At 43.2% G+C, this 19,979-nt stretch overlaps 1 protein-coding gene and 1 long non-coding RNA gene across 40 annotated transcripts in view; one reads left to right on the forward strand and one right to left on the reverse strand.

Annotated features, from left to right (window-relative positions):
• MAP2 (microtubule associated protein 2) overlaps positions 1-19,979 on the reverse strand; it is a 235,605-nt gene that overhangs the window by 119,654 nt on the left and 95,972 nt on the right. For 36 of the 39 annotated variants that reach the window (XM_056349758.1, XM_056349749.1, XM_056349748.1 and 33 more), the window contains one exon: positions 19,592-19,657. The exons of 2 other annotated variants lie outside the window; for them this stretch is intronic. The gene's annotated coding sequence lies outside the window, so the exon portion shown is untranslated. Of the gene's footprint in view, positions 1-19,591; positions 19,658-19,885; position 19,979 lie in introns of those variants that run through there. One more of the 39 variants, XM_056349751.1, reaches the window with a different exon arrangement.
• LOC130154065 (uncharacterized) lies at positions 7,315-11,335 on the forward strand. Its single transcript, XR_008823596.1, has 2 exons — positions 7,315-7,810; positions 10,452-11,335. It is a non-coding gene; the product is annotated as an uncharacterized LOC130154065 (long non-coding RNA).

Consider the following 19,979-nt stretch of genomic DNA (forward strand, 5'->3'; position numbering starts at 1 on the left):
CCTTGTTGTTAGCTATTACAAATGGACAGCTGCTCCTTATTCCAATCTTTCCTTCTGGGCATGGACTAGGACACTTTGCCAAACACCAGCTTCTCCACCAGAAAGAAGGGATATCTATCTCCTCATCAGTCTGGCCATGGCATGGTATGTTTTCTCTCTCCTGCTGGATGAGGACCCAACTGGGTGAGGAGGGAGAATATCAGGTAAAGGATACCCAGCACACACGCTCCCTCCTTTGGGGAGATGGTCTCCTCAGTTCTAAGTGCATCGTGGGGATGATGTCATAAGACTATGGGAACAAGACTGGGCTGGATCTGCCAACAAAAGGATGATGCCCTATCTCATAATGACATCATCAGATATCAGAAAAATACAACTGTACCTTATTAATATGATTGCACCTAATTTAGTCACATTTGTGCTTCTCTACGCCTGCCTGGCCACGAGTATATCTCTGCCCAAAGAGGTATGTTGTTACCTGACCTGACTCAAAACAGCCACAGAGACCTACATGGCACAACCCTAGATTGTACCAGCCAAGGGAACAGCCTTGAAGCAGAAGCTAATTGAGGTAGACCTCAAAGTTTGATCACCAGTACAATTACCTTGGTTATGGTAGCAGAACTGTCAGTATTCCTGGAAACTACGAGGCATCTGAACTGAGCCCTCTTGAGGTTATTCAGATAAGATAGTATGAGCCTTTATTAAGGTTTCCTTCCTTCAAGCCCCTTGCATCCACATGTACAGTGCCAGTTTTCTGGTAGCCTTATTACTGAGCTGGCCCATTTCCTAGAAAACATATGCCATGTGAAGTAGCTCACCCCAAATCATTCCAAACCAATTAAAACTGTTTTCAAAATGAACTGCCTCTTGGCTGAGCATATTTTCATGAAGCAGTATTTTGCTCTCCTTATTGACTATCATGGTCTTTTATGTCCTTGCTATACCCCAGTCACGGGGGCATTAGCCCAAAATTACTTGAGGGAAGCTACAGTCTTCCCTCCTGTGGTCAAAGAGCCCAGATGCAAGCGTTCAGGCTGTGCCACATCCCTGTCTAATGATGGGGAGAGTGGAAGAGAGAAATTAAGGCTGAGACAGAGAGGTTCAAAGGCTTCCTATAAACAACTGCTAAGCCCAATCTGACTTACAAAGGCAAAACTACAACATGGTGCTCTTCACTCAGGAAAAATGAAGGCATAAACAGAGGAGAAGCTGCCACCAAAATAACATACCAAAAATGTGTGTCTGAGTTCTGTAAAGACATATGGTGTCCCAATAACAGGCTCCACCATAAGTAAATACGGACACAACTCATCCTGAACACGTGTGACCGTGGGGCCATGAAGTCTGGGAAACAGAAGATAGAATAAATCTCCTGTAACCCAGTACATGTGCTCGGTGTCACAAAATAAATAATCAATTTGTCTTAATTAGGCTACATCCTCCTGCTGTCACACAACGTCTACTTGCCAACTGCAGAGCTAGGTGAAACCGACCCCTCACGTATCAGTAATTACTGCATAAAATGACTTTGCTTTATTCTAGTATTTCAGTGGTTTACTCTGCAAAGTTAGCCATGGTATTTTCAATTCAGATGGACATAGGAGATGGCATACCTTAGTCAGCTTCACAAGTAACACCTTGAATAGGTGAGGAGGATTTAACCGACCAGCACAAATTCCAAGGAAAACGAAACAAAGAAATGCGGAAATAAAGACCGAGCACACACTTGGTATGAAAGTAACAGTTTAAAGCAAGAAAACACTACTACAAAACAATTTCCTGTATTTATCTGTGCACTTGGAATACATTTGCTTCAGCTATTTTCAGTTGTTGATGGACAATCAATGAAGAAACAGTCTCAGTAACACTAGTCCACGTGGCTGTTCTAGTGCTAGGAGATTAATGGGTGTTCATATGCTTCAAGAGCTTGGAAGAGAGGACTTACTCTTTTGGATGAACTGCACGTTGTGAATTACTTGTTCCAATCTTATTATTCCTAAGGAAAATAGAGTAACTAGTTAAACAAATGATCCATCCTAATCTGACCACCTACAGACAAAATCTTGCAAAAGGTATTTTATCATCAGAACTAATTGAACTACGCTGCACATGAGGCAATGCCTTGCATGGTGAGGGCTAGTGTGTGTCTCGGCTTCCAGAAACAGCAAACTAAGAGCCACAAGGGCACAAAAGGCTTCTTTCCTATTGCAGCATATGCAGACACAAAAGGGTAGCTGCCTTAGCAGGAGAGCAACTACGGCTTCATGGATCCCTCCGAGAATGAGATTTGCCTCCCCACATCCACGTATCAGATGACAGCTACATCCCAGCTCCCCTCCTGCTATCCATAGGTGAAAGCAGAGCAGCAGAAAGATGCATGTCTCCATGGACCTCCCAAGCTGCTCACAGCCGTTCCACCTGGTACCACAGGACAGTCCTGATAAGCACGATGTGCAAATTACCTTTTTACCCATCCAACACCATCACATCAGTTGCAAAGGAAAGATCTTGTTGGTTATAACAGAGCCAAAAGGACCCTGTCCTAGAAGTGGCTTCCATAACATTACTTTTTACTACTGATTATTAATAGAACAAACTGACAGAAAATAATTTCCAAAAGTGAGACAGTTCAACAGGAAATCAGCATCGGCTGGCATCAATTAAAGGAGCTCACAAGGAAGCAAAAGGGGGAATATTCAATGTGGCCTGCCCTACAGACACCATGAGTTCAAAGCCTCATCCAACTTCCAGCATTCTCCAACAGCTGATAAGGTGCCCGGATAGGAACTAATAATTTCTAACACATTCTGAATCCCGAAACATGTACAGGAAAGCTAAAAGCTATCTCAAAAGTCTGTACCATTTTCACATCATTAATGAGCCCCATTCTTTACAACACACACCCCTTTTGTGGGTTTATGGAGAACATATGTAGAGACTTCTGCCACTGGGATTTCCGTAGATGGAAACAGTAAATAACATGCAGAAAGGAACTACACTGTAGGAAACTGTGCCCTAATTTTGACGGCATATGCTTTAATGTACTGTTTGCAACCAGTCAATAAAACCACACAAATCTGTCTGAATATGGAAATGAAAGCATTTCAACGTGAGTTTAATTTTTAAGGTTGAGCCCACACAGCCGCATGTGCTGCTATTAAACCACTTGGAAGAAATATAATTTAAACAGCCTTTTTAGTACTTCTCCCCCCCCCCCCCCCCCCATTCTTACCCTTAAACATTCAGCTAAGTCCATCACAATTACTGCCTACATATTCATTACAATTAGGTAGATATGTGAATTAAAACATCTTCATTTGTATAAGCATAGCACATACCTAAACACCTCCACATTCACACCACAGCTACACCTTAACCAGCAACGTATGGGATGTCATTACACCAATTTACTAAAGATGATCAACCAAGAAATAGACACCACCAGCAAAACGTGGATGTTTATATAGGTTTTTTTAGATGTAAGGGTTGTATTACAAGTATATCCATAGCAGCCACGAGCATTTTAGAGGAAATGGCAATTCAGGAACTAAAGCAAGCCAAAGCTCTACCAGCAAAACATGACTGAATAACTAAGAAGGTAAATCTTAGTAGTTTAATATTAAACAATAAATTGTCCCATCCTGCCAACATGATTAATGTCACTTTTCAGCATAATGACAGCCTCTGGCAAGAAGCTCTGCAGTGACAATTCCAATTAACTTTCCTCATCCTTACCTCACAGGTCACCTGATAAAAAATGCATGTTTACTCCTTGTTCTCTCAGAACAAGACTGCAGCGGAGGTGTAGTGTTCTTCTAAGTCAAGTAGGTCATGCCATCTCAGCTCCACTTGGTACAAGTCCCTCCGCACGTTGTACGAGCTGTCATTTGACATGCCCTCCTCCCCAGCTTCCCGGCTGAGCGGTTGCCTCTCCCTCCCTGCACAGTGGAAGGGAACCCAAAGAGCCACTGTGCTCACCTACGGACCTCAGCAAAAAGAGTCCCCACTAGCAAGAGCAGCCCTTATGCCAGCATCTAAACTAGCCCAGTGCGCTCTCCTCATGGAGTAAGCGGCTCCTTAGAAGCCCAATCTAAAACCCACTAAAGCTGATCAAGGTTTTTACTTTGCTCTCAGTAGTAGGGCTTTGAACCAAGTTCTGTTGAGACCATCACACACTTCCCACAAGATACACCAGGGGAAGAGGGTGAGAACCTGTTTTAATCTAATCCTGTGTTCCCCTGACCTTAAGGAAAGAGTAGACAAGAGGATCATTCTGTTACATCAGGAGCGCCTAGGACCCAAGAGTTGATTTAAGGAATCCATCACAAGCTGATTTCACAGCTGTGGTGCACAGTGCAGTGACAGCTACCAGCTGAAGAGACCCAGTGGCAATGTGGGGTATGTCCCCAGCAGAAGCACATCTGTTTCCCTCTTGGATATGGTTGTGCACAGAGGTTGTTTATAGGAGCTGAGTATTTGCCCCTGTAGACATCACCTCCAGTCCCCACCCCCTTCCCAGGGAGAGAGCTCTCTCGCAAAAGGGAACTTGCACGTCAAGGCTGAGACCACACAGACCATCGTATCAGAGCGATAGGACACCAAAGAAGTCTCCCATAACATCAAAATCTCTACAGACCTAACAGCTAGACAGACTGGAAAGAAGAGGAGGGACATGATCCAAGAATGAAGGAAACATCAGAGTTTCTTAGATGATATAAAAAAGAAAATGCATGTTTGTTTAATTGTGCATAGTCCCGTAGGGCATGTATGGGGAAAAATGGTATTGTCTTTGCATGCAGACAAGCCTACAAGAACTGACTGCACACAAACACGTACACAAATTCATCCCATGCCATGGTGAGGCTATATGACTCAAGAAAGAGGACAATCAGCAGGAAGGTAAAGCTGCATATTAAAGTGCTAAGATCCGTTGTTACATCTCAACTTTGTGAGGGAATGCTGAAAAAAAAAAAAAAAAAAGTAGTAAGGAGTTCTCTGCCTTGAGAGTCCAGGAGCATTTCTCCTTCTCTGGCCTTCAGTATCAACAATTGGGTCTTTATTAGGCGAAGAAACAACAAAACCCAAGCCCCCTGATTGCTCTGCCTTGACACAGTCAACTAGGATTTACCCTTTGAAGCGGTTCACCTGGCAGTTTCAAGACTCAAGGTGCCCGCAAGAGTTTCATTTAACATATGCTGTGCAATACACCTTTGGTCCTAATATCAAGTTCTACATATGGTGATTTCTAGGTAGTTAAAATGCTCATTTCTGGTGGTTTAAGTATCACAGTAAATGCATTCACCATTTCTGCTTATACAAGCACTTGCTAGGCTAGTGCCCTCGCATGCTACAGACTGCAGTGTTTTGCTTGCTCCAAAAACCAAAGCACTGTCACTTAGCTCTTTGGACTTATCCCATCAACGGCACATTCTCACGGCAATGCCTTCAACCTGAAAATCCCCTGGGAAGACTGCAATCTTTTTGCAAGATCTAGGTCCAGTCTCGGCAAGTGACTGACCCAGTCACTTAACTTTCAAGCCAATATAGGGCACGTACAGGTTTTAGATAACTATATAAATGCATATATTTTATGTATCTACCTCATCGCCTCTAGATACATGAAGGTTTTGGGGTTTTCCATACATTTTCTAAGTAAGAAAGCAGAGTAACGTAGTCAGGTCTGAAGGAAGGAATTAAATTACTCATCCCACGTTGCAGAGCTGTCAGTGAAAGATCTAGAAGAAAACTGCCTTCATGCAGGTAGTTCTGTGTAACAGCATGTAGAGAACTCTACGTTAAGCACTGTAGGATTGCCCCATCACATAAGGTACTTAAAGTTTGTGGATTGCTCCTTCACCTCCATCCTCCTCCTCTCCCACTTACAGAAACTGTAACCGATACCAGGGTAAGCAGGATGAAATCACTGGGGCTTTGCAAGGATCACCAGTTGCATGACTGAAGCCTAAAAAGACAAAAAACACACCTGAAACACTAAAGTGAGGAAAATCCTAAAAGCAAGACCACCCGAGCAATAGCCAGTAAACACACAACTGCTGTTGGACAATCTCCAAGCACCCATTGCCACAGGCACCCAGGAGATGTGGCAGCAGGCTCCCGCAGCAGTGCTGTGATTGATGTGCTACAAGCCCTGGGAACACCTGACTTCCCGACCGGTACCTATATAGTACAATGTGCTGGAAAGGTGGGGGGAAAAAAAAAGTCTTTCACATGAAGGTGTTTATTTTCTTTAATCCATTTTTCTACTCTTTAAGGATAGCAGTTGTTCCATTGCTCTGAATTTAAAAATCACAGCTAGTGAAGTGTACTTAATAACTAAGAATATATTTTCTTACGTGCAATCGTGTTGTGTCTGTGTCCCCACATCAGTTTCTCAAGCCTCAAGCTGTTTTATTCAGTGTGCCTAACCAACTACAGTTACTTGCATTTTCTTTTACAATGGCCCGACTGGTTTGTAGATGATCTTTAGTCTTGTTTAAACGTGACTGCAGCAGCCCCACAGTCCTTCCTCCTCCTGCCCTAAATGCAAATGATGCTCACGGTGGTTAGGGCAGGAGGGATGAAGGTTGATTTTCTGCAAATTGTGACTTGCTGGAGCAGGACAATACCAAAGTCACACTACTGACCAGTCTTAACAGGAATTCAATACAGAAAAGGATCTTTTTCTTCCCCTCCTTCCTTCACCACCTTTGATTTTGGTTGGCTGGTTGGTTTTTTTTTCCCAAGACAGTCCCCCTGCTTAAGTTCTGAAGATAGACACTGCCCCTCCAGCAGCCACCTTCCCGCAAGGGATGCCAACATGCTGTAGCTGTGACCAGGAGTACCAAAAGGAAATACTTTCTTGGTCACACTGTTCAGCTTGCTGATATGCTGATTACCACCATCACTGACTCAACAGCCCAAGCACCGCACTCCACAGCAATATCTCCTTTAGGATATATTAAGAATGGATTTATACAGTGCTTTTGGGGGTACTTCAAACATTTTGTAGAAGCTGAACAGATATCTATGGGACAAAGACTGGAAACCAGCAAAAAGAGATCAATATGTAACAGCAAAGACCTCAAAATTCAATTTTTTATTAACCCACTCGCACATCAATCAGCTCCCAACTTTCACCTTCGGTGAAGGAAGCAAGGTTCTGAGCGCGTTGCCACATTTCACCCCTGCCCATAAACCTATCAGCACAGAAAGCTGTACAGGACTTTGTATAAAGTGAGGTAAGACACCATTTAATTTTTAACTCAGCCATAAACTGACAAGTGACAGGCTGTGTTAAGCACCCGAGGACAATTTGACAGTCTTTAGTCTTCGCAAAACCTGCAGGGCTAACCCTGCAGCTCTCAGGAGCACAACAGTAGGAGGATGCCTCCAGCAGCAACAGTGGGAGTCTGAACTTGCACAGGCTTAACCTCTGTCTGGGGATGACAAACACCTCCAGAAATCTTCCAGAATATTCCTGCTTTCTTGCACTTGCTAAAATTCTCATGGCATGGACAGTTTGTCTAAATGAAGAATTTCACTTGGGCACTTCTAGGTTTGCAACTCTTTAAAAAGTCTTCATCGTTGATGTCGAGAACACCTGGATGGAACAGATCAATGAAACATGAACTGCAGACTGACTCCTACTCCCACGCACATGCATTGCTGCAGACCTTCTGCAGCTGCTGCACATAACTAGCTTTGGACTTGGTCCAGAGATGCAAAGGCCTTCAGTCTGCTCAACACTGCCACGCAGACAGCAGAACTAGCCACCAGCTCACGAATAAGTACCATCTCCCAACAGCAGGTAAGCAGACCGACTTGGATACAAACTGGCACAATGACTAAAATATGTGACACATTTACCATTGCGTTTTTATTACTGTTAGCCCACTTGAAAACTCCTTCAAACCTCTCAACTCTTGCTAGCAAAATTTCTACAGTTCCCTGAAGCATCTTCCATGTCCAATGTTCTTCTCCAAACGTTTCATTTATCTCCCTCCTATTATATTAAATCATAAAGTGTATTTTGGCTTTCAATGGTTAATGCTCCAGCTATTGTTTGCATGGCTAGTCTCTTCTGTTTAAAGCCAAGGCTCTTTTAAAGCGCAGTGATTAATCAGGATGATAAATGCTGCAGTAAGGTCCCTGCTATCAATCACATTTCTTGTGCAGAAAGGCACCCATGCCAAAAAGGGAGGAGGGGAGGCTCATTTACCACTATTGTAGTAAGACTATTTTCTGTTAAGAAGAGTGGCAGCTCCTTTATCCAACAATGAATGCAGACTGACCAGCAGTTTAGAGACCTAGTAAGATATGGTTAAAGATAATAATAAAAGTTCTCCTGTGTGAAAGGGGACAGATGGCAGCCACACAATAGCCATCAAGTCTATTTAAACAGATAAGTAGTCTTCCTAACGCCCACCCCAGCACTAGCCGTGCTGATTCAAAGACTGGCTCTCCTTGCATGGAGCCCTCTAACCTGAAACAGGTGCACAGGTCACGGTTTTTCCTTCCACACTCTCATTTACAAATTTGTCCATTCTCTCCATCAAATGCAAAGTCAGCAGAGCCTGGGACAGATGCTCCTGCCCAGCAGCGATAAGCTATGCCTCTGTGCCTTGCAAACACGTGCTCCAGGTCCCGGGACAAAGCGGCACAGGTCCGGAAGAGGCAGAGGAGCACTGTACTGGAAACGCAGCCACCAGCCTGGCAAGTCCAGTATTTTACTGCATTTCTGAGACTCGGCAGAGACAAACTGCCATGGACAGCAGAGGGCTGCACAAGTGTTTCCCATTTCATTTCAGAGATGCAGGCCATCCCCAAGCAGACTTTCTGTACAAACAGAATCAGTAACAGATACAGATCAAAAGAAACAGAAAGCCACCAGTGCCAGCCAGGGTGGCCAGAGCGGGCAGGCTGCACTGAACGACATGGATTGGTAAAAGACTTAATTCTACTAAGCAGCCAAGGGCCTCGGATCCAAAACCAATTTCTGCTATGGGGAGCACTTTATTAAAATCAAAAGGTACTGATGAGTCTGAGAAACCAGCAGCTAGAAAGAAGTGGAAAAACTGGAAGGGAAGCATCAGGGGGCTGGCAAGACAGACCATCTCAGCAAGTTTCTATGAAGTCTGACAGGCCCTTCCCCCAGAGACACTGCAAGACTGGGGCTTTTAATAATGCAAGGATTACTTCAATCCATAGGCTTAACCTTCCTACAGCGAACCTGCGCAGAGACAGTGCCACCGTCATTCGGCTGCAAGCTGGTCCCTCAGCCGCAGCCTGGCCAGTCAGCACATCAGGCACCACCAGCAACTACAGCTTCTTGCCGGGGCTGAGTGCCCCTGCTTCCCACCTGCACGGCACCCTGCGCTGCTGCATCTCTGTACACACCTGTCTTCTGGCGACCTCTGCAAGCAGCACTGCTGGGAAATGAAAATGCTCTGGGTTCAGTTCTCATAAACACTCATGGCTGTAAATCCTCAAAAGCCTTTTTAAGCTCTGTCATAACATATGACTTTTTTTCCCATGACATAGTTTATTATACAACTCTTTCTTTCCCTCGTATTAAGAAGAACGGAAACATAACTGCAAGGAAGTATGTTAGTACCGTAACATGAACTGAATCCAAAGGTGGTAATGTTTTTTTGGCAGAATGCACGTGAGCAATTTGGGCCTCTCATTACATTTAGTAAACTACACAAACAGAACTACAGGTGGAAAGGAGATGCTTACATCTGGGACTACCCTTCACCCCAAGCCTAGCCTAAGGCTTTTCAGGTCAACAGTCAATTCCACAGATGCTAGGTTACACCCAGTAGGACTGGGGTTTTTTTTAATAATTTTATCAATATTACTTTAGTAACAGTACTTCAGAACACCTAAATAACCTTTTTGCCTGTCAACAGAAACAAGCATCTCCTCTTTGACTGATGTAGAAAGCTTAAAAAAAAATACAACCCAAACACCGGGGTTTTATAAACCGAGTTAAATTCTGGGTAAGTGAAAGAAGGTATGCTCCTTTTTTCTCCCTAATATTATGAATTTAAAGTCTATGTTTCTGTATTATACATGATTATACACACATATACACAGGCCAAACTCATATTTGGTTACAGAACAAAGCTGATTTGTTCCAGGAATTAGATTTTCCACAGTACTTTATTCCAACAGACCTCATAAAAATACTTCTAACTCCAACACTCCTCCACTGATACTAGGAAGAAGAGTTTGCTTTGGTATTTCTCCTGCCCATTTGGATACTGCAGAAAGGATTTTATGGGTCAAGACAGTGTTATTACAAGGGTTCCTCACAATAAAAAGCACTCTGAAAAATGTAAATGTAAACACTAACAAAATCTAAGTGAACATGTGGACACAGATGCAATGATTTGATTATATCCCCCTCCTTGTCTCACTGCTTTTCTCCATTTTTTTCATTACAGGTTGGTATTTTAGGGGAAAAAAATCACTATTATATTGCAAACCTAACACCACAGCTGAATACTTTTGTTTGCCCTGCTGGGCACAGATTAACTTTCAACAGACGAAGAACAAAAAATAAGTCTGGGTTCACACCACCAAAAAGGATTTTGTAGCACAGTTGTGGTGATCTCAAATCACAATCCAAAAGGTAACTGAGGCGGCTCCAGCACTTCAGATGTCTGTGGAACAGAACCACAATCATCTGCCAAGTTGCCTATAAAGGACATCACAATAGCCCTAAGCCTCTGTGAGTCCCGTTTTAAACATAAGCAGCAGAAGGTGGAGGGATTTCTACACACACACAGATCACCTTACAACTGGAAGAGGAAAAAATGAAAGAAAAAGGAGGGGGGAAAAAAAAAAAAAAAAAAAGGACAAGACAGACAGTCTTGCTGCTACATCTCTCAAACTGATGTCATGAGAAGAGTTCCCCAGGCCCAGGTCTTGCTCAGGAAGCTCAAGAGTGCTGCACGATCTTTGCAAAAGGTTCAATTGCCTCGCTTCCCCCTGTGCTGGAGTGACACAGCTAGCAGCAGTAACAGTGGCCTTCACAAGCCGTGAAGAACATCACCAGCACAGAGACAGCAGAATCGGGAGGCACCTCTTGGACACCCGCAGAACCTCCTACCCAAAGGCATCCACGTAGACAACTCACACAGTCAAACCACAGCAATACAGCTGTGCAGGGCCTTCTGCCTGGAGGACCTTGACCTGCACCTGGGCCGTCTGGCTGCCAAGCACAAACCCCAGGAGCAGGACTCATTACACTTCATGCACCCTTCTGCCGTTGTTCCCTGCATTTGATATTCTAAATAAAATCAAACATATTGTGTTTCCTGCAAAACACGTAAATGAGGAATGGGAGCACACAAAAAAGGTAGGCTCTAAGCATTGCTAGATCTGTAAAGATCACTCTGAGGTGAAAGAGTTACAGGACAAGAACACGGAAAATAACAGGATTCCATCACAACAACAATATGCTTGCTCAAAACCCCCCAAGAATCCTTCCTAGCCAGTCCCACTGTACTCAGGGCTGTACAGCCACATCATACTAAAAGGTTTATGAAGATCAAAATCTCTAACTACCCTGCTCTTCCACACACACCCCTCTTGGCAAACACAACAGTAAGGGCACAGAGCAGACTGAACAGGGACCAGTGAGATGTGCAACAGTTCAGAATGACAGTCTTAATTTCCTTTTGTGTGTGATACAGCCACAGAGAACTCTTTTTTTGTTGCTTATTTTTAATTCAAATATTCTTTAGTGAGTTCCTTCAAGGGAGCTATTCTTGATTTGCAAACTGCAAGCCACATGGATGCGTTACTTGTATCACGGAGCACTGTTTCCATCCCTTCTGCTCTATAATTAATCACTAAAGTGCTCGAGTTTCCTGCCCATCACACACATTAGTATTTAAAGTTTTTACACACACTGGCTAACTTTACAAATGTAAAACTACTTTTAGTAGTTGTATACATCAGGCTTGAATTTACCTTCTCATAATTACTTCCACAAGTGCTCGCTGAAAGAGATTTTTACTAATGGACACTAAATACAATAAACCTTAGAATAAGCACATTCATTTAAATACTCAAGGGCATTTTGTGTATTTTGCAGGAAAGGTTGCTGCAGTTAGCAGTTCTGTCCATGTCTCATGGCTGCCCTTATCATTCATTACGTAACACCATCACTACAAATAATAGCAGCGATTCTTAGTTTAATGATTATTAATATGCTTAGTTGTATTGCAGCAGTACTTTGTGGCAACTTTCCAAGGAAGAGGATTCAGTTCTCCTAGGCACCACACATCCATCCAAGGAGAAACCGAGCTCTTGTTCAGGGGGGCGGCGGCAGCAGCTCCGAGTACAGGGAGCCCACAGCACCAGGCGCCGAGAGCACAAACCTCTGCAGATCCCAGTGGGTTTTGAAAAGAGACAGGAGGCCCCTTTGGTATACGTATAGGAATACGGGGTGAGGGGGGGATCACAAAGCTTTATGTTTCAGACTTCCATCTTCTCTGAGGGCATTCAGCACATTACTGAGCATCCCAATTTGTTGCTTTAACTTCTATCTTATCTTGACTATGAAAAAAAATATTATCAGATCAATCTTGACTCATTTTTTGGCATCTAATGTTCCTTTAGTTTTACTGTCATGTTGCTAAACCCAAGGAAAGATTACTCAACTCTTGTCTTGTCCTTTAGAGGTTCAGAGCACGCGGTGTAGGAGCTGCACGCTGGCTTTAGCAGAGCACTTTACGAGGACCCACTGCACAGCACATTCAGCTACACTTTGCTTCACTTAAAAAAGAAGGTGTGTTTCAAACATCCTCTAAACTTCAGAAAGACACAAAATCAACTCAGACTATGCTCGACTTTGTTGGGAGCATAGGGAAGTCACCAGAGCAGTATGTCATTGGGTTGGGGATCTGTCCTCACCGGACAGCTGATCCTGAGGGCAGCTGAGCACCTCCATGGCTGGCCAGGACTAGACCCCATTGTAGCACTAGGGTGAGGCCTGGCAACACAGACTTGCTGGCATACTCTTGAACTGCAGCACTAACAAAGTCCTGATTTAACATCAAGTTCTCAATACAGGTATCAGCCATCTTGAATTCTTATAAACTTGATTTATACTGCATTAAGTCAACACTGAGGAACCTAACGCCACTCCATCAGCCAGGTCACCACAATCACATTAAGAAGTGCTGAGAAGGGTTTTGGATTGATGCAAGGAAATCCACCCTTGAAGGGATATCAAACTGCTGTGACTGTGGAAATCTTAAGGCAGATAGTTCTGTCTGAAATTATTAAATGTTACTGGGTTTGTCCCTTCTCTGACCCCAGTCAGAGGCAGCTTCAGGTGGATGATGCAGACTGAGGTTTTATGCCTCTGCTTTCAGACAGAAACAAAAGCAAGCTGGAGCTGTCAGCGAGATTGCTCCCTGTGTGCTCAGGGCTGGATACAAGGGAAGAAAGGTGCTGAGTCCCGGACAGGGCAGCCTGGTTTCCAGGGCTACACTGTCCAAAGGCAGAACCTGATCAATCTCCAGATCATGACAGCCCTGTGTTTTCCACACCTGCTGCCCTTTCTCCACAATACCTCAGTCTCAAATCTCTTAAAAAATAGTAGGGGAATTTGGAAAATCCACACTGGAAAGAGAGGATTCTAACCCTGTGAAATCCAAATCATCTCTGTTGACATCTTATCTTGGAAATTATCACTACAGAATTACCAACAAAACCCTAACACTCTTCCCAGCGCACACAGAGGATGTAAAATACAGTTGCAAGAGTCGCAGTCACTGATGTCCATTGCTGCCAGAAGCACACGTGGGGCCTGACAGCATGCTGACCAGTAGTACCCCGACAGCATAATGATACACAAAGTATGTGAACAGTGCTCCTCACCACAGAGCAGAACTAGGTGCTTTCCCCAGCGTAAAAATGAGATGCGAGTTTAACACGATTTCTTCTCTGCTCTATTACCTACGCAGTAGACTGTGCTGCCATGCACATGAAGTCAGCAGGGATTTGCCAAGGAACTTTTCACAGAGATGTGTTGTGTGTTTGTTTCCGTATCTGTAGCTCAAACACGCGAAATGAGTGTTTGAGGATGTGCCTGCATGCCAAGTTCCCAGAGCCATCACATGGACCCTTCTCTCCACAGCCAAACTCGGGGCCACGGATTCCACCACAAGATGAAGTTTCTCAGTATTAAATACTACACAATGCTGAGCCACACAATGCCCAGGTCCCTTCGGGCATGCAGATGGAAGCGACTTAGGAACCAGAGGCACAGGCAACTAGACAATATGGGGAGTTTTATACTGACATTTAAATACACAGATCTATCATCTCTCCCCCACTGCTCTCTATTCCTGTCTCCAGCAGTCATGAACCTCTCACCCTTGATGATGAAAAGGCTAAAGAAAGGCACTTTCTTAAGTGTGACTCATTTCCTTCTAGCCAATTAAAGTGTACATTTGCATTTTCAAGAGCAAATATACACACCAAGTAAGAAAAAGAAGCAGCGAACCCAATTTACTAACCACACTTACTGAAAAATCACCTTATCGCAAGAACCAGGATGACTCAGAAAACAAATGTAAAAAGCTTCTGTGATGTAGCGCCGACTGACACCCAATGTATTAAAATAAATTGCCCATGATTTCTCGCAAGCTCCATGCTAATGCACTCCATAAAACATCAGTCCAAACGCAGCCGTGCATAACTATCTAGAGGCTTCACTTGGTGGCAAAGAACACAATGAATTGTCCCCTGACCAAGACAGGGAAAGGAAGTTAATCTGCACTTCCAGCCTTTCAGGGAATGTTCCAGGTTTGTAAAGCATGAGTCAGCAGCACTGCTGCTGTAGAGGTTTTTACCAAGCATGCTACTGGCAGCAGAGTCTCTTCTGCCTTTTCCAGCTTTTGGTATGTCAGCGTTAAATGTCCATCAGGAAATAGCCACCTTTTGTATAAAATGGGACAGGTGAATTGATTGCCATTTATTCATTGTCGTGTTAAAAGTTATTGCAGACCTGTATGATCACAATATACAGCGAACAGCTCCACAAGAATAAAGAGTTGATGGGTGAAGGTGGGAGAAATCAAGTCTTTTACTAAATGTTTTTTAACATTTTTGTTGGTACTCCTACTACAGTAATACCACAACCACCTCTGCTACTGCAGCCAAGACAAAAGCCCCCATATACCAAGCCTCATCATCAAATTTTGCACATACACAGCTTCTTCTAACCAAGAACCTCAATCATTTTGCCAAGTTGACGATGACCCCTACTGAGGAACACATTGGCATTTCTTTGTCTGATTTACAAACAAAAAATAAAAAAACAAGGAAGAGAAGGAGTACACAAACTTTCAGAAACAAACCTGGCAGCTCATAGTTCCTCACAGGAACCACAGGCCTGCCTCTAATCACTTCTTCCTCCAGGTGAGGCCACGTCTGTTGATCTCCTGGTCCAGCTCATACTCCATTGGATTTCTGCACTTTGATGGTTGTTTTCTTGACAGGTTATACAGGGTCCTTCCTAAAGTTACTAAACTAAACTTCTGCTGTCTAACTGTCCCTAACACTGAATATTTAAACATAGCTTGACAGACAGTGAAGGAAAGAAATGTGTTTTCTTCCTAGAATGAAAGGCAGAACTGAAATGAGTCCTCCTTTCCCTCAAATGAGGAAAACAGTGACATAACCTCACCACTTGCTGCCTCTGATCTTCCAGGCAAGCAGCACATGCACATCCTTGCAGCACACACAAACGACCTAGTAGACTGTAACAAGGCTTTACCGTTGGTCAGATTCTACTGTCTGTGCTGTATCTCCTTCCTCCAGAGGCCAGACCACACTGCTGCTCCTCCATCCAACCCCCTCTCCCACCATCCTCAGGGCTATTTAACCACTTTGTGGGAACGAGCTACAGCTGCACATCATCCATGTCAATCAACCCACTGCCGCTGAGGCAAGGCCACAGCTGCACATTATCAATGCTAATCAGCCCACTGCCTTCAGTCCTCTACAGCACATGATGGCCAGCCAGCACCCCAAAAGCAGCTCTAGCTCAATGCCATATCCTGGCTAAGTGACAGCATAAGGCCATAGAGAAATGGGGTTACTCTACTGCAAAGGGAATAGAAAATGGGGTAGGGGAGGAGAGGACACAAAACGTAAACCCGTGTGAAAACAACTTTCACCAGGACTACAATGTATTCGCTCCAGTCTTCCATAGAAAACCAGTTTTACGTGGCTTTCATTCTCCCCAGCTAGTAATTTGAGCCCAATGACCGATGTCAGCCTGCTTTGGTATAGAAGTAGAGATAACTGTCTTCCTGCAAGTCACATGAAAACAGACATACAAGTAGAAAAGACAGACCGTGCAAGTGACCCCCCCTCATGTCTCAACCGAAAGGAAAGCCATAAAATAGGACCCTTATTTGCTGCTGAAAAATTTGCCTAGAAGACAGCCTTTCTAATCTGTAAAACTGCAGGAAAAATTTCACTGAGAATTCTTCCGTGAGCACAAGGCATAAATCAACAGGGAAGTCAGCACCCTTAATGGAGATGCTCAAAAAAATACTTGTTTCATGTAATCATAGGAAAAAACAACATTAATACTGGTGATCTAACCCTAACCCTAGTAAACAAACTGAGGATACTGAGACCCAGAAGAGTCACAAAGCAAACCTTTTCCTTACCTCCATCACACACGCCAAGAGAGGGCCATCTAACAACTGGGGTTAAAAAAGAGATGACTATCTCAGCTCAGGACAGAGGCAGACGCAGGGGTCCAAGCTTGCTCCTGACACTGCTCCCCACAAGAGAGCCCTGGGGATGAACTGACGCCACACGTTGCTTCTGAATGCCTTTGGCGCATTTGGTCACCATGTCATTTGTTTAAGTGAAGGCAAGTGCCAAACATCACGTCATTCTGGGTGCACGCCCTAGAGTCCACAGACTGCCATCCAACACACCTCACTGACACGGCACGCTCTGGCTTCTGTTGCCTTTTTGCATCAGCTAAGAAAATGTTTTGCTTTTGATATTCCAAGCCATCTTATGCTACCCCTGTGGCCATAGTATATTTAAGTCTTGTCAATCTAGAATTAATTCTCTTCTTACAGCATAAGTGCCCCTGACCTCTACTTCAAGAAAATTATATTATTTGAAATAATTTCCATTTTTGCCATCATAACATCTCATTTTCTTCTTGGCCACCAGAAGGAACTATTTGTGATGTGAATCTTAAAAAAACAGATCAAAGGAGGAAGTTAAAATGACAAATAAAACAGAGGTGTAAGAAATGTGCATGTATTGTTTACATTAAAAAAAAACCAACAACAAAAAAACCCAAACCCACACAAAAAAAAAAAAAAAACAGAGTCTCCTCACCAACTTTGATTTATTAACAAACAGCTGACAGCCTTTCTCTGTTTTTAGGAGACCATAAAGGACTGATAAGATGCTGTGCACAGGAGATAAGAGACATTTCCATAGGAGATGAAAACCTTTCATCTGAGGGGATCACACTGTCAACAAATTTGACTCATTGTACACTGATACTGTAAAAACTAGGCATTTCTACTCATCTGCTAACAATGTCATCACTTCTATTTGTGAGAGACCCTTCCTTTCCCCTTCTCCAATGCTGCAGCAGAACCTTGGATTCTGACATCAAGCCCAGCAAGCAGCGTTAGTCCTTGAGACAGTTTGCAAAACATTAATGAAATCAGAATGAGACTGCAGTTCAGCTTGTTGCCCTTGGATAATAGAAGTGAAATTAAAAGTAGAGGGAAGACAAGGGACTTGCTTCGTTGCTAAAAACAGACTGCTGAGTGCATTTTTCAAGAATTAAAATACTTTATACACTATTTACTTCAGGTTTTCTCTTTCAGTAAGTCTAGTGATAATTTAAACCAGAAGGAAATAGTATTAAAAGCAACTAAGAAAAACTAACTAGTACAGCATTCCTTTGAATAATTTTATTTAGCCAGGAAAAACTGTTAGGTAAGATGCCTTCTGCCAAAGACAGAAAATACACAAGGGCCAAGAGAACAGAAAGATGTATAGAAGAGGAAAACGAGCAATAGAACTGTATACATAAGAAAAACAGGAGAGAGAATATCTTGAAAAATTCACAAATGTTTTCCCCCAGGAAACAGCGTGTATCAATCAGTCCTAGCAATTTACTGCAATGAAACTGATTATTCATCACGTTTCAGAGGGATGCATTGCTGCTAGCAATGGCTCACATCTTTGCCAGCGCTGACATTCTGGCTTGGGATTCCTGCCTGTCTGTGGACCTAGCCTGGCCATTTCAGGAGACCAAGCTTTCTCACAGCTACCTAGGCTAGAAGCATAACTGCCTTTCCTGAATAACTTCTCACCTCTTTTATTCTGGTTTTCAAAAGGCACCCTGAAACTTCAGAGTAAAAACATACACAGGTTTTGATTGCTGCCCTACAAACACATATTCCCTCCAGGTCTAAATGCAAAGCTAAGTATAATCACCTGGAGGACACCTGGGAAGAACAACACAGGATATAGTCTGGTTTGGATGACATTGAGCAAGAACTGGCACCTCAGAACTTAATGCAAGATGGATACACCTTTCCCTCTGTCCATCAAGGTGGAGGGAGCAGACTTTCAATCCTGCTTAGACTTTTTTTTATCTACCTCGTTGGTTTTTTTTAAGGGGGCAGTCCCCACTGCAAATCAATGAGATCTGCATTCCTTACCCAACTGACACATCTGAAAGTTTAATATAAAGTTGCTTAACATTTTTTATTCTGCAGGGTTTTATCTCACCATTTCCTTTACAGCATCAAGGGATTAAAGCAACCAAAGCCAAGAGGTATTAGGGGGAACAGGATAATAAACTACTTCTCTTGGGAACTAGCAATGACACTGTCAAAAACCCACAGTTTGCTTCATTTTGGTACGCAGAAATTATTTCTGAAGCACCAGCAATATGTCAAAAAGCCATCAGACAGATGCTTATCCAGCACCGCCCCACCCTGCCAGGCTACTGGAACACTGGGCATAAAACCCCTGAGCCGAGACACATGCAGCTCTCGGCAGCAGCGAACAAGTTAAAAGAAGTTTCCCTCCTCCATGAAAGCAATACAGCATGAAACCACCACTATGCTTAGTGCCCTGATAGACTGTACCTGCTCTGAGCAAGGCAATGAGTTTAACCCTGTTCTTGCTGATGCTAAAATCAATGTTCAGACAACCCCACGTCTGATATGACAGAAGCCAGTTTTGCACCCTTGTTGTACTAACCCAAGACAATAGACAAGCACCCAGGTTTGTCTCTCGCTCTTTGGTAGCTGCAGCTGGAAGGACTAATTAAATAGCTGCAGCATATGCATGCACATCAAAAATTACTTCACAGTACCTGCCAAAACAATTTGAAAATCTATGCAAAGCTGCAACACAACATAGTTTGACAAAATAAAGAATAACTACTATTGTTTAAGTAAAATCAAAAGAAACAAAACCCAAACAACAGTCCACACCCTGTATCACATTCATTCCCACATTCTCAAAATCATGTCCAAATACAGAGGTGTCCTACCTTTTCAATCTGTGAATAAGCAGATTCCAATCAGTGCGTCACGTTCAAGACTATATACCGGAGAATCTGTTAATATAAAACAAAAGTGTTGGGGGGTGGGGGAACTGAAAATACTTAATTTTTGCTGAAAAAGAGTTTTCAGCTATGAGAAAAGCAGGGTTTTTTCTATTACACAAAGACATAGATGTATAAACATATCCATACAAGTATGTGTATATGAAGGTGTGAGTGCATATGATATATATTATGTATGCATCAAATATATTTATAAACAAAACCACAGAAGTTTATTACCTATACATTTTAATTCATCCAGTGTGCACCGCTACAGAATTTAATTTACAGCAGACTAAATCCAAACAGCTACAGCATAAAGGTGTAACTCTTT

Source organism: Falco biarmicus, chromosome 8 (genome assembly GCF_023638135.1).
Source record: "Falco biarmicus isolate bFalBia1 chromosome 8, bFalBia1.pri, whole genome shotgun sequence".
In the NCBI taxonomy this organism is placed as follows: Eukaryota; Metazoa; Chordata; class Aves; order Falconiformes; family Falconidae; genus Falco; species Falco biarmicus.